Source organism: Hyperolius riggenbachi, chromosome 3 (assembly GCF_040937935.1).
Source record: "Hyperolius riggenbachi isolate aHypRig1 chromosome 3, aHypRig1.pri, whole genome shotgun sequence".
In the NCBI taxonomy this organism is placed as follows: Eukaryota; Metazoa; Chordata; class Amphibia; order Anura; family Hyperoliidae; genus Hyperolius; species Hyperolius riggenbachi.
The window spans coordinates 71,879,898-71,892,694 of NC_090648.1; the positions used below are offsets into that span (position 1 = coordinate 71,879,898).

The following is a 12,797-nucleotide window of genomic DNA, read 5'->3' on the forward strand; positions in this document are numbered from 1 at the left end:
TGGCATTAGAAAGGTAGCCACCAATCAGCGAAGGCATGGAAAGCGGCCGACATCGGTGCTTTGGCCTGGTGCAAGCAGAGCACGCAAGAGGCTGCAGTTGAGGAAGATAGTGAGAGGACACGAAGCATAACGAAAGGCAGAGAGCATCACCTGAACAGGGACTTGAACCCTGGACCCTCAGATTAAAAGTCTGATGCTCTACCGACTGAGCTATCCAGGCTCTGAAAAGGTGCGATCTCCAGCAGCTCAAAGTTTAGCTACAGTATTTCCAGGCTGGGCGCAAGTTAAGGTCTAGTGCAAGTCATGAGCAGTCTATAGCACCTAGATAGCCGGGAAACAGCAGAATGCGCTGTTGTTTCCTTCAACCATCAGGTTCTTCACCTTGGCTGATTGTTGACACTTTTAAAACAATGGTACACCAGCCAGAAGAAGCTATAGGCCGGCGAAACCTAAATGTCAGCGGTGCTCTGTTTCTGAGCACCCCAACAACGCTTGCAGAAAGAGCTAGCGAGAGGCCACGGGATCGTATCTAGCGCAAATAAATGGAGCTTGTGACCTCCAAATTTTTCAGGCCAGACCTCTGAGAAACAACACTGTTCTCTCTCTTAGGAATGTGGCATTAGAAAAGTAGCAACCTGCAGATGAAAAGTGGACTTTTGTCATTTTAGTCATCCTGCTGGTGTTTATAAATTTGCCAGAGAGTAAGACACTGGACCTCACCCTCATGAAAGAACGCTGACAAGTGAGCATTTTGTGACCAAGACTGATTTGGAGATAAGAGGTGCTACGAAATGTTGTTATTGTGCCAGCCACGGTACTACCACACGAGCACTGCTCAGTCATCATGCACCTTGAAGATAATCCTTTCTCTGTTGGTAAACACCTTAGTCAGTCTCCGAAGAGACTGTCAAAAATTGCCGATGCTGACTATATTTCAAGTCATCATGGCAGGGTATTGGGAAAAGTTTTCAATTAGCAATAATCACACTTCGGTTGAACCTCATTGGCTATGACACTGCCACTGCGCAAAGTTAGCCAAGCTAATGCCAGCAAATATCCCCTCTTTCTTGGATAAAGGAATCCCCTTAAGGAGAGACAAACGCAGTTTACAGTGTTCCGCTGAGGATCATGGGATGCCATATGCTAATTAGACAGCCACTAAACAAGCATTGTTAATAAGCGGCTAAAGAGTCTTAGCATTTGAAAAGGCGGCAAAGAGGGCAAAACAAAGCCTGCCAGGGATGCCAGCATAGTGTTTTGTGGAGCAGGCTGCCAAGTGGGCCAGTCCCGCACTTGTAAAATACATGAAAAATACAATTTGAAAAATGGAGTAATGAGTCTACGTCACTGCCATGTGTGCTGATAATTGGGCCTGTGATTATTGTGCCTGGAAGTACTGGTAAGCTGCGCTGGCTAGAGGTGCTTGGGAGTTGGCCAAAGTCTTGGTGGTTGCAGGTTACTGGAGGAGAGAGATGGTACGTGAGCTGTTAATTTTCTGATGCTCATGGTAAGCATGAAGCTCCTTCCATTGCTGCTTTGAGGGTAGATGTGCAGGCTGGAGAAGGGATCCGGCGAATTACTCTAATGCTGGGAATACACGACGACATTTTTCAGTCGATTACTATCCGATCTTATTTCCAATCGACTTTCCGATTCTTATCTTTTCTGATCAATTTCCATTCATTTCTATGAGAAATCGATGAGAAAAAGGATCGATAATAAGATCGGACATGTTGGAAATTATCTATGGAACCATCTATCTGCTGAAAAAACTTATGGTGTATTCCCAGCATAATGTTGACGGTTTGATGCCTCTTTTATGCATGGAATAATCCATGTTTAATATCACAGCAGAAAAAGTTGAAGAGAAATAGATTCAAGACGCAGGGAGGCTGTGAGAGTTCGGGGGATGCACAGAAAGCGGCTGATGTTTCGGTTATGGCTTACTGCAAGCAAAGCACGCAAGAGGCAGCAGTTGCAGAGGGAACTCAGGTAGCGGAAGTGATGGCCAATGAGCATGGGGTAAAGGAAAGGCATCGCCTGAACAGGAACTTGAACCCTGGACCCTCAGATTAAAAGTCTGATGCTCTACCGACTGAGCTATCCAGGCCCTGGAAGGTGAGCTTCACCAGCAGCTCAAAAGTCAGTTATTCCAAGCAGGATGGACGGAAGGTCTAGTACATGCCCTGAGCTGGCTATAGCCTGCGACCTCTACATTTTCTAGGTCAGATCTCTGAAAGAATAAAACTGTACTTGATTTGGAAGGTGGCATTAGAAAGGTAGCCATAAATCAGCGAAGGCATGGAAAGCGGCCGACATCGGTGTTTTGGCCTGGTGCAAGCGGAGCACGCAAGAGGCTGCAGTTGAGGAAGATAGGGAGAGGACACGAAGCATAACGAAAGGCAGAGAGCATCGCCTGAACAGGGACTTGAACCCTGGACCCTCAGATTAAAAGTCTGATGCTCTACCGACTGAGCTATCCAGGTTCTGAAAAGGTGCGATCTCCAGCAGCTCAAAGTTTAGCTACAGTATTTCCAGGCTGGGCGCAAGTTAAGGTCTAGTGCAAGTCATGAGCAGTCTATAGCACCTAGATAGCCGGGAAACAGCAGAATGCGCTGTTGTTTCCTTCAACCATCAGGTTCTTCACCTTGGCTGATTGTTGACACTTTTAAAACAATGGTACACCAGCCAGAAGAAGCTATAGGCCGGCGAAACCTAAATGTCAGCGGTGCTCTGTTTCTGAGCACCCCAACAACGCTTGCAGAAAGAGCTAGCGAGAGGCCACGGGATCGTATCTAGCGCAAATAAATGGAGCTTGTGACCTCCAAATTTTTCAGGCCAGACCTCTGAGAAACAACACTGTTCTCTCTCTTAGGAATGTGGCATTAGAAAAGTAGCAACCTGCAGAAGAAAAGTGGACTTTTGTCATTTTAGTCATCCTGCTGGTGTTTATAAATTTGCCAGAGAGTAAGACACTGGACCTCACCCTCATGAAAGAACGCTGACAAGTGAGCATTTTGTGGCCAAGACTGATTTGGAGATAAGAGGTGCTACGAAATGTTGTTATTGTGCCAGCCACGGTACTACCACACGAGCACTGCTCAGTCATCATGCACCTTGAAGATAATCCTTTCTCTGTTGGTAAACACCTTAGTCAGTCTCCGAAGAGACTGTCAAAAATTGCCGATGCTGACTATATTTCAAGTCATCATGGCGGGGTATTGGGAAAAGTTTTCAATTAGCAATAATCACGCCTCGGTTGAACCTCATTGGCTATGATACTGCCACTGCGCAAAGTTAGCCAAGATAATGCCAGCAAATATCCCCTCTTTCTTGGATAAAGGAATCACCTTAAGGAGAGACAAACGCAGTTTACAGTGTTCCGCTGAGGATCATGGGATGCCATATGCTAATTAGACAGCCACTAAACAAGCATTGTTAATAAGCGGCTAAAGAGTCTTAGCATTTGAAAAGGCGGCAAAGAGGGCAAAACAAAGCCTGCCAGGGATGCCAGCATAGTGTTTTGTGGAGCAGGCTGCCAAGTGGGCCAGTCCCGCACTTGTAAAATACATGAAAAATACAATTTGAAAAATGGAGTAATGAGTCTACGTCATTGCCATGTGTGCTGATAATTGGGCCTGTGATTATTGTGCCTGGAAGTACTGGTAAGCTGCGCTGGCTAGAGGTGCTTGGGAGTTGGCCAAAGTCTTGGTGGTTGCAGGTTACTGGAGGAGAGAGATGGTACGTGAGCTGTTAATTTTCTGATGCTCATGGTAAGCATGAAGCTCCTTCCATTGCTGCTTTGAGGGTAGATGTGCAGTCTGGAGAAGGGATCCGGCGAATTACTCTAATGCTGGGAATACACGATGACATTTTTCAGTTGATTACTATCCGATCTTATTTCCGATCGACTTTCCGATTCTTATCTTTTCTGATCAATTTCCATTCATTTCTATGAGAAATGGATGAGAAAAAGGATCGATAATAAGATCGGACATGTTGGAAATTATCTATGGAACCATCTATCTGCTGAAAAAACTTATGGTGTATTCCCAGCATAATGTTGACGGTTTGATGCCTCTTTTATGCATGGAATAATCCATGTTTAATATCACAGCAGAAAAAGTTGAAGAGAAATAGATTCAAGACGCAGGGAGGCTGTGAGAGTTCGGGGGATGCACAGAAAGCGGCTGATGTTTCGGTTATGGCTTACTGCAAGCAAAGCACGCAAGAGGCAGCAGTTGCAGAGGGAACTCAGGTAGCGGAAGTGATGGCCAATGAGCATGGGGTAAAGAAAAGGCATCGCCTGAACAGGGACTTGAACCCTGGACCCTCAGATTAAAAGTCTGATGCTCTACCGACTGAGCTATCCAGGCCCTAGAAGGTGAGCTTCACCAGCAGCTCAAAAGTCAGTTATTCCAAGCAGGATGGACGGAAGGTCTAGTACATGCCCTGAGCTGGCTATAGCCTGCGACCTCTACATTTTCTAGGTCAGATCTCTGAAAGAATAAAACTGTACTTGATTTGGAAGGTGGCATTAGAAAGGTAGCCACCAATCAGCGAAGGCATGGAAAGCGGCCGACATCGGTGCTTTGGCCTGGTGCAAGCAGAGCACGCAAGAGGCTGCAGTTGAGGAAGATAGTGAGAGGACACGAAGCATAACGAAAGGCAGAGAGCATCACCTGAACAGGGACTTGAACCCTGGACCCTCAGATTAAAAGTCTGATGCTCTACCGACTGAGCTATCCAGGCTCTGAAAAGGTGCGATCTCCAGCAGCTCAAAGTTTAGCTACAGTATTTCCAGGCTGGGCGCAAGTTAAGGTCTAGTGCAAGTCATGAGCAGTCTATAGCACCTAGATAGCCGGGAAACAGCAGAATGCGCTGTTGTTTCCTTCAACCATCAGGTTCTTCACCTTGGCTGATTGTTGACACTTTTAAAACAATGGTACACCAGCCAGAAGAAGCTATAGGCCGGCGAAACCTAAATGTCAGCGGTGCTCTGTTTCTGAGCACCCCAACAACGCTTGCAGAAAGAGCTAGCGAGAGGCCACGGGATCGTATCTAGCGCAAATAAATGGAGCTTGTGACCTCCAAATTTTTCAGGCCAGACCTCTGAGAAACAACACTGTTCTCTCTCTTAGGAATGTGGCATTAGAAAAGTAGCAACCTGCAGATGAAAAGTGGACTTTTGTCATTTTAGTCATCCTGCTGGTGTTTATAAATTTGCCAGAGAGTAAGACACTGGACCTCACCCTCATGAAAGAACGCTGACAAGTGAGCATTTTGTGGCCAAGACTGATTTGGAGATAAGAGGTGCTACGAAATGTTGTTATTGTGCCAGCCACGGTACTACCACACGAGCACTGCTCAGTCATCATGCACCTTGAAGATAATCCTTTCTCTGTTGGTAAACACCTTAGTCAGTCTCCGAAGAGACTGTCAAAAATTGCCGATGCTGACTATATTTCAAGTCATCATGGCAGGGTATTGGGAAAAGTTTTCAATTAGCAATAATCACACCTCGGTTGAACCTCATTGGCTATGACACTGCCACTGCGCAAAGTTAGCCAAGCTAATGCCAGCAAATATCCCCTCTTTCTTGGATAAAGGAATCACCTTAAGGAGAGACAAACGCAGTTTACAGTGTTCCGCTGAGGATCATGGGATGCCATATGCTAATTAGACAGCCACTAAACAAGCATTGTTAATAAGCGGCTAAAGAGTCTTAGCATTTGAAAAGGCGGCAAAGAGGGCAAAACAAAGCCTGCCAGGGATTCCAGCATAGTGTTTTGTGGAGCAGGCTGCCAAGTGGGCCAGTCCCGCACTTGTAAAATACATGAAAAATACAATTTGAAAAATGGAGTAATGAGTCTACGTCACTGCCATGTGTGCTGATAATTGGGCCTGTGATTATTGTGCCTGGAAGTACTGGTAAGCTGCGCTGGCTAGAGGTGCTTGGGAGTTGGCCAAAGTCTTGGTGGTTGCAGGTTACTGGAGGAGAGAGATGGTACGTGAGCTGTTAATTTTCTGATGCTCATGGTAAGCATGAAGCTCCTTCCATTGCTGCTTTGAGGGTAGATGTGCAGGCTGGAGAAGGGATCCGGCGAATTACTCTAATGCTGGGAATACACGACGACATTTTTCAGTCGATTACTATCCGATCTTATTTCCAATCGACTTTCCGATTCTTATCTTTTCTGATCAATTTCCATTCATTTCTATGAGAAATCGATGAGAAAAAGGATCGATAATAAGATCGGACATGTTGGAAATTATCTATGGAACCATCTATCTGCTGAAAAAACTTATGGTGTATTCCCAGCATAATGTTGACGGTTTGATGCCTCTTTTATGCATGGAATAATCCATGTTTAATATCACAGCAGAAAAAGTTGAAGAGAAATAGATTCAAGACGCAGGGAGGCTGTGAGAGTTCGGGGGATGCACAGAAAGCGGCTGATGTTTCGGTTATGGCTTACTGCAAGCAAAGCACGCAAGAGGCAGCAGTTGCAGAGGGAACTCAGGTAGCGGAAGTGATGGCCAATGAGCATGGGGTAAAGGAAAGGCATCGCCTGAACAGGAACTTGAACCCTGGACCCTCAGATTAAAAGTCTGATGCTCTACCGACTGAGCTATCCAGGCCCTGGAAGGTGAGCTTCACCAGCAGCTCAAAAGTCAGTTATTCCAAGCAGGATGGACGGAAGGTCTAGTACATGCCCTGAGCTGGCTATAGCCTGCGACCTCTACATTTTCTAGGTCAGATCTCTGAAAGAATAAAACTGTACTTGATTTGGAAGGTGGCATTAGAAAGGTAGCCATAAATCAGCGAAGGCATGGAAAGCGGCCGACATCGGTGTTTTGGCCTGGTGCAAGCGGAGCACGCAAGAGGCTGCAGTTGAGGAAGATAGGGAGAGGACACGAAGCATAACGAAAGGCAGAGAGCATCGCCTGAACAGGGACTTGAACCCTGGACCCTCAGATTAAAAGTCTGATGCTCTACCGACTGAGCTATCCAGGCTCTGAAAAGGTGCGATCTCCAGCAGCTCAAAGTTTAGCTACAGTATTTCCAGGCTGGGCGCAAGTTAAGGTCTAGTGCAAGTCATGAGCAGTCTATAGCACCTAGATAGCCGGGAAACAGCAGAATGCGCTGTTGTTTCCTTCAACCATCAGGTTCTTCACCTTGGCTGATTGTTGACACTTTTAAAACAATGGTACACCAGCCAGAAGAAGCTATAGGCCGGCGAAACCTAAATGTCAGCGGTGCTCTGTTTCTGAGCACCCCAACAACGCTTGCAGAAAGAGCTAGCGAGAGGCCACGGGATCGTATCTAGCGCAAATAAATGGAGCTTGTGACCTCCAAATTTTTCAGGCCAGACCTCTGAGAAACAACACTGTTCTCTCTCTTAGGAATGTGGCATTAGAAAAGTAGCAACCTGCAGATGAAAAGTGGACTTTTGTCATTTTAGTCATCCTGCTGGTGTTTATAAATTTGCCAGAGAGTAAGACACTGGACCTCACCCTCATGAAAGAACGCTGACAAATGAGCATTTTGTGGCCAAGACTGATTTGGAGATAAGAGGTGCTACGAAATGTTGTTATTGTGCCAGCCACGGTACTACCACACGAGCACTGCTCAGTCATCATGCACCTTGAAGATAATCCTTTCTCTGTTGGTAAACACCTTAGTCAGTCTCCGAAGAGACTGTCAAAAATTGCCGATGCTGACTATATTTCAAGTCATCATGGCGGGGTATTGGGAAAAGTTTTCAATTAGCAATAATCACGCCTCGGTTGAACCTCATTGGCTATGATACTGCCACTGCGCAAAGTTAGCCAAGATAATGCCAGCAAATATCCCCTCTTTCTTGGATAAAGGAATCACCTTAAGGAGAGACAAACGCAGTTTACAGTGTTCCGCTGAGGATCATGGGATGCCATATGCTAATTAGACAGCCACTAAACAAGCATTGTTAATAAGCGGCTAAAGAGTCTTAGCATTTGAAAAGGCGGCAAAGAGGGCAAAACAAAGCCTGCCAGGGATGCCAGCATAGTGTTTTGTGGAGCAGGCTGCCAAGTGGGCCAGTCCCGCACTTGTAAAATACATGAAAAATACAATTTGAAAAATGGAGTAATGAGTCTACGTCATTGCCATGTGTGCTGATAATTGGGCCTGTGATTATTGTGCCTGGAAGTACTGGTAAGCTGCGCTGGCTAGAGGTGCTTGGGAGTTGGCCAAAGTCTTGGTGGTTGCAGGTTACTGGAGGAGAGAGATGGTACGTGAGCTGTTAATTTTCTGATGCTCATGGTAAGCATGAAGCTCCTTCCATTGCTGCTTTGAGGGTAGATGTGCAGTCTGGAGAAGGGATCCGGCGAATTACTCTAATGCTGGGAATACACGATGACATTTTTCAGTTGATTACTATCCGATCTTATTTCCGATCGACTTTCCGATTCTTATCTTTTCTGATCAATTTCCATTCATTTCTATGAGAAATGGATGAGAAAAAGGATCGATAATAAGATCGGACATGTTGGAAATTATCTATGGAACCATCTATCTGCTGAAAAAACTTATGGTGTATTCCCAGCATAATGTTGACGGTTTGATGCCTCTTTTATGCATGGAATAATCCATGTTTAATATCACAGCAGAAAAAGTTGAAGAGAAATAGATTCAAGACGCAGGGAGGCTGTGAGAGTTCGGGGGATGCACAGAAAGCGGCTGATGTTTCGGTTATGGCTTACTGCAAGCAAAGCACGCAAGAGGCAGCAGTTGCAGAGGGAACTCAGGTAGCGGAAGTGATGGCCAATGAGCATGGGGTAAAGGAAAGGCATCGCCTGAACAGGGACTTGAACCCTGGACCCTCAGATTAAAAGTCTGATGCTCTACCGACTGAGCTATCCAGGCCCTGGAAGGTGAGCTTCATCAGCAGCTCAAAAGTCAGTTATTCCAAGCAGGATGGACGGAAGGTCTAGTACATGCCCTGAGCTGGCTATAGCCTGCGACCTCTACATTTTCTAGGTCAGATCTCTGAAAGAATAAAACTGTACTTGATTTGGAAGGTGGCATTAGAAAGGTAGCCACCAATCAGCGAAGGCATGGAAAGCGGCCGACATCGGTGCTTTGGCCTGGTGCAAGCAGAGCACGCAAGAGGCTGCAGTTGAGGAAGATAGTGAGAGGACACGAAGCATAACGAAAGGCAGAGAGCATCACCTGAACAGGGACTTGAACCCTGGACCCTCAGATTAAAAGTCTGATGCTCTACCGACTGAGCTATCCAGGCTCTGAAAAGGTGCGATCTCCAGCAGCTCAAAGTTTAGCTACAGTATTTCCAGGCTGGGCGCAAGTTAAGGTCTAGTGCAAGTCATGAGCAGTCTATAGCACCTAGATAGCCGGGAAACAGCAGAATGCGCTGTTGTTTCCTTCAACCATCAGGTTCTTCACCTTGGCTGATTGTTGACACTTTTAAAACAATGGTACACCAGCCAGAAGAAGCTATAGGCCGGCGAAACCTAAATGTCAGCGGTGCTCTGTTTCTGAGCACCCCAACAACGCTTGCAGAAAGAGCTAGCGAGAGGCCACGGGATCGTATCTAGCGCAAATAAATGGAGCTTGTGACCTCCAAATTTTTCAGGCCAGACCTCTGAGAAACAACACTGTTCTCTCTCTTAGGAATGTGGCATTAGAAAAGTAGCAACCTGCAGATGAAAAGTGGACTTTTGTCATTTTAGTCATCCTGCTGGTGTTTATAAATTTGCCAGAGAGTAAGACACTGGACCTCACCCTCATGAAAGAACGCTGACAAGTGAGCATTTTGTGACCAAGACTGATTTGGAGATAAGAGGTGCTACGAAATGTTGTTATTGTGCCAGCCACGGTACTACCACACGAGCACTGCTCAGTCATCATGCACCTTGAAGATAATCCTTTCTCTGTTGGTAAACACCTTAGTCAGTCTCCGAAGAGACTGTCAAAAATTGCCGATGCTGACTATATTTCAAGTCATCATGGCAGGGTATTGGGAAAAGTTTTCAATTAGCAATAATCACACCTCGGTTGAACCTCATTGGCTATGACACTGCCACTGCGCAAAGTTAGCCAAGCTAATGCCAGCAAATATCCCCTCTTTCTTGGATAAAGGAATCACCTTAAGGAGAGACAAACGCAGTTTACAGTGTTCCGCTGAGGATCATGGGATGCCATATGCTAATTAGACAGCCACTAAACAAGCATTGTTAATAAGCGGCTAAAGAGTCTTAGCATTTGAAAAGGCGGCAAAGAGGGCAAAACAAAGCCTGCCAGGGATGCCAGCATAGTGTTTTGTGGAGCAGGCTGCCAAGTGGGCCAGTCCCGCACTTGTAAAATACATGAAAAATACAATTTGAAAAATGGAGTAATGAGTCTACGTCACTGCCATGTGTGCTGATAATTGGGCCTGTGATTATTGTGCCTGGAAGTACTGGTAAGCTGCGCTGGCTAGAGGTGCTTGGGAGTTGGCCAAAGTCTTGGTGGTTGCAGGTTACTGGAGGAGAGAGATGGTACGTGAGCTGTTAATTTTCTGATGCTCATGGTAAGCATGAAGCTCCTTCCATTGCTGCTTTGAGGGTAGATGTGCAGGCTGGAGAAGGGATCCGGCGAATTACTCTAATGCTGGGAATACACGACGACATTTTTCAGTCGATTACTATCCGATCTTATTTCCAATCGACTTTCCGATTCTTATCTTTTCTGATCAATTTCCATTCATTTCTATGAGAAATCGATGAGAAAAAGGATCGATAATAAGATCGGACATGTTGGAAATTATCTATGGAACCATCTATCTGCTGAAAAAACTTATGGTGTATTCCCAGCATAATGTTGACGGTTTGATGCCTCTTTTATGCATGGAATAATCCATGTTTAATATCACAGCAGAAAAAGTTGAAGAGAAATAGATTCAAGACGCAGGGAGGCTGTGAGAGTTCGGGGGATGCACAGAAAGCGGCTGATGTTTCGGTTATGGCTTACTGCAAGCAAAGCACGCAAGAGGCAGCAGTTGCAGAGGGAACTCAGGTAGCGGAAGTGATGGCCAATGAGCATGGGGTAAAGGAAAGGCATCGCCTGAACAGGAACTTGAACCCTGGACCCTCAGATTAAAAGTCTGATGCTCTACCGACTGAGCTATCCAGGCCCTGGAAGGTGAGCTTCACCAGCAGCTCAAAAGTCAGTTATTCCAAGCAGGATGGACGGAAGGTCTAGTACATGCCCTGAGCTGGCTATAGCCTGCGACCTCTACATTTTCTAGGTCAGATCTCTGAAAGAATAAAACTGTACTTGATTTGGAAGGTGGCATTAGAAAGGTAGCCATAAATCAGCGAAGGCATGGAAAGCGGCCGACATCGGTGTTTTGGCCTGGTGCAAGCGGAGCACGCAAGAGGCTGCAGTTGAGGAAGATAGGGAGAGGACACGAAGCATAACGAAAGGCAGAGAGCATCGCCTGAACAGGGACTTGAACCCTGGACCCTCAGATTAAAAGTCTGATGCTCTACCGACTGAGCTATCCAGGCTCTGAAAAGGTGCGATCTCCAGCAGCTCAAAGTTTAGCTACAGTATTTCCAGGCTGGGCGCAAGTTAAGGTCTAGTGCAAGTCATGAGCAGTCTAAAGCACCTAGATAGCCGGGAAACAGCAGAATGCGCTGTTGTTTCCTTCAACCATCAGGTTCTTCACCTTGGCTGATTGTTGACACTTTTAAAACAATGGTACACCAGCCAGAAGAAGCTATAGGCCGGCGAAACCTAAATGTCAGCGGTGCTCTGTTTCTGAGCACCCCAACAACGCTTGCAGAAAGAGCTAGCGAGAGGCCACGGGATCGTATCTAGCGCAAATAAATGGAGCTTGTGACCTCCAAATTTTTCAGGCCAGACCTCTGAGAAACAACACTGTTCTCTCTCTTAGGAATGTGGCATTAGAAAAGTAGCAACCTGCAGAAGAAAAGTGGACTTTTGTCATTTTAGTCATCCTGCTGGTGTTTATAAATTTGCCAGAGAGTAAGACACTGGACCTCACCCTCATGAAAGAACGCTGACAAGTGAGCATTTTGTGGCCAAGACTGATTTGGAGATAAGAGGTGCTACGAAATGTTGTTATTGTGCCAGCCACGGTACTACCACACGAGCACTGCTCAGTCATCATGCACCTTGAAGATAATCCTTTCTCTGTTGGTAAACACCTTAGTCAGTCTCCGAAGAGACTGTCAAAAATTGCCGATGCTGACTATATTTCAAGTCATCATGGCGGGGTATTGGGAAAAGTTTTCAATTAGCAATAATCACGCCTCAGTTGAACCTCATTGACTATGATACTGCCACTGCGCAAAGTTAGCCAAGATAATGCCAGCAAATATCCCCTCTTTCTTGGATAAAGGAATCACCTTAAGGAGAGACAAACGCAGTTTACAGTGTTCCGCTGAGGATCATGGGATGCCATATGCTAATTAGACAGCCACTAAACAAGCATTGTTAATAAGCGGCTAAAGAGTCTTAGCATTTGAAAAGGCGGCAAAGAGGGCAAAACAAAGCCTGCCAGGGATGCCAGCATAGTGTTTTGTGGAGCAGGCTGCCAAGTGGGCCAGTCCCGCACTTGTAAAATACATGAAAAATACAATTTGAAAAATGGAGTAATGAGTCTACGTCATTGCCATGTGTGCTGATAATTGGGCCTGTGATTATTGTGCCTGGAAGTACTGGTAAGCTGCGCTGGCTAGAGGTGCTTGGGAGTTGGCCAAAGTCTTGGTGGTTGCAGGTTACTGGAGGA

The 12,797-nt window shown here is 46.0% G+C and overlaps 17 non-coding genes across 17 annotated transcripts; all 17 read right to left on the reverse strand.

Annotated features, from left to right (window-relative positions):
- Positions 1–147: 147 nt before the first annotated feature.
- On the reverse strand, positions 148–220 carry TRNAK-UUU (transfer RNA lysine (anticodon UUU)). Its single transcript has one exon. It is a non-coding gene; the product is annotated as a tRNA-Lys (tRNA).
- Positions 221–892: 672 nt separating this feature from the next.
- Positions 893–1,033, reverse strand: LOC137564833 (U4 spliceosomal RNA). The gene has a single exon (XR_011030903.1). It is a non-coding gene; the product is annotated as a U4 spliceosomal RNA (small nuclear RNA).
- A 1,004-nt stretch (positions 1,034–2,037) lies between these two features.
- TRNAK-UUU (transfer RNA lysine (anticodon UUU)) lies at positions 2,038–2,110 on the reverse strand. Its single transcript has one exon. It is a non-coding gene; the product is annotated as a tRNA-Lys (tRNA).
- Positions 2,111–2,413: 303 nt separating this feature from the next.
- TRNAK-UUU (transfer RNA lysine (anticodon UUU)) lies at positions 2,414–2,486 on the reverse strand. The gene has a single exon. It is a non-coding gene; the product is annotated as a tRNA-Lys (tRNA).
- A 672-nt stretch (positions 2,487–3,158) lies between these two features.
- Positions 3,159–3,299, reverse strand: LOC137564550 (U4 spliceosomal RNA). The gene has a single exon (XR_011030652.1). It is a non-coding gene; the product is annotated as a U4 spliceosomal RNA (small nuclear RNA).
- Positions 3,300–4,303: 1,004 nt separating this feature from the next.
- TRNAK-UUU (transfer RNA lysine (anticodon UUU)) lies at positions 4,304–4,376 on the reverse strand. Its single transcript has one exon. It is a non-coding gene; the product is annotated as a tRNA-Lys (tRNA).
- Positions 4,377–4,679: 303 nt separating this feature from the next.
- TRNAK-UUU (transfer RNA lysine (anticodon UUU)) lies at positions 4,680–4,752 on the reverse strand. Its single transcript has one exon. It is a non-coding gene; the product is annotated as a tRNA-Lys (tRNA).
- Positions 4,753–5,424: 672 nt separating this feature from the next.
- On the reverse strand, positions 5,425–5,565 carry LOC137564792 (U4 spliceosomal RNA). Its single transcript, XR_011030864.1, has one exon. It is a non-coding gene; the product is annotated as a U4 spliceosomal RNA (small nuclear RNA).
- A 1,004-nt stretch (positions 5,566–6,569) lies between these two features.
- On the reverse strand, positions 6,570–6,642 carry TRNAK-UUU (transfer RNA lysine (anticodon UUU)). The gene has a single exon. It is a non-coding gene; the product is annotated as a tRNA-Lys (tRNA).
- Positions 6,643–6,945: 303 nt separating this feature from the next.
- On the reverse strand, positions 6,946–7,018 carry TRNAK-UUU (transfer RNA lysine (anticodon UUU)). Its single transcript has one exon. It is a non-coding gene; the product is annotated as a tRNA-Lys (tRNA).
- Positions 7,019–7,690: 672 nt separating this feature from the next.
- Positions 7,691–7,831, reverse strand: LOC137564552 (U4 spliceosomal RNA). The gene has a single exon (XR_011030653.1). It is a non-coding gene; the product is annotated as a U4 spliceosomal RNA (small nuclear RNA).
- Positions 7,832–8,835: 1,004 nt separating this feature from the next.
- TRNAK-UUU (transfer RNA lysine (anticodon UUU)) lies at positions 8,836–8,908 on the reverse strand. The gene has a single exon. It is a non-coding gene; the product is annotated as a tRNA-Lys (tRNA).
- Positions 8,909–9,211: 303 nt separating this feature from the next.
- Positions 9,212–9,284, reverse strand: TRNAK-UUU (transfer RNA lysine (anticodon UUU)). The gene has a single exon. It is a non-coding gene; the product is annotated as a tRNA-Lys (tRNA).
- Positions 9,285–9,956: 672 nt separating this feature from the next.
- LOC137564793 (U4 spliceosomal RNA) lies at positions 9,957–10,097 on the reverse strand. The gene has a single exon (XR_011030865.1). It is a non-coding gene; the product is annotated as a U4 spliceosomal RNA (small nuclear RNA).
- A 1,004-nt stretch (positions 10,098–11,101) lies between these two features.
- On the reverse strand, positions 11,102–11,174 carry TRNAK-UUU (transfer RNA lysine (anticodon UUU)). The gene has a single exon. It is a non-coding gene; the product is annotated as a tRNA-Lys (tRNA).
- A 303-nt stretch (positions 11,175–11,477) lies between these two features.
- On the reverse strand, positions 11,478–11,550 carry TRNAK-UUU (transfer RNA lysine (anticodon UUU)). Its single transcript has one exon. It is a non-coding gene; the product is annotated as a tRNA-Lys (tRNA).
- Positions 11,551–12,222: 672 nt separating this feature from the next.
- LOC137564774 (U4 spliceosomal RNA) lies at positions 12,223–12,363 on the reverse strand. The gene has a single exon (XR_011030846.1). It is a non-coding gene; the product is annotated as a U4 spliceosomal RNA (small nuclear RNA).
- Between the last annotated feature and the right edge of the window lie 434 nt (positions 12,364–12,797).